Below are 491 nucleotides of genomic sequence, written 5' to 3' on the forward strand. Positions count from 1 at the left end.
CCGGGTGATGAAACAATTGTACAGATCTTAATGCAATAGCATGCTATTTTGAGTTCTCAACTAACAGTCATTAAACTACTGTTAAGTAAGCTAATTATTTAGAAAACAGTATAACTTAAATATAGTCTCTAAGTACATAGGATTCAAATATGTATCTTTGTACCAAACTCTGTATCAAAGTGAAAAGGAGAAAAGGTTAAACACTAATAGACATGAAAATGTGACATATTAACAAAATCTTTGCAACTCAAAACATATTCAAAACAATCGTAGGTTTTATAGATCTCTAGTGATGACAGTAGTTAAGACAATTTCATTTATTTCATACATACTTAATAAGTGCTAAATATGTAATAGACGTGATGAGAAGATCAAAATGGATAAGATATATTCTTTGCTTTTCAAGGGCTAAACTAAAACACTGGCCATGGCATGGGAGAGGAAAGGAAGAATTCAAGCAATAATGAGGCAGAATCTAGATAACGTGGTAA

This window comes from Callorhinus ursinus, unplaced genomic scaffold, assembly GCF_003265705.2.
Source record: "Callorhinus ursinus isolate GAN/ISIS: 27379988/994484 unplaced genomic scaffold, GSC_fseal_2.0 scaffold81, whole genome shotgun sequence".
Classification (NCBI taxonomy): domain Eukaryota; kingdom Metazoa; phylum Chordata; class Mammalia; order Carnivora; family Otariidae; genus Callorhinus; species Callorhinus ursinus.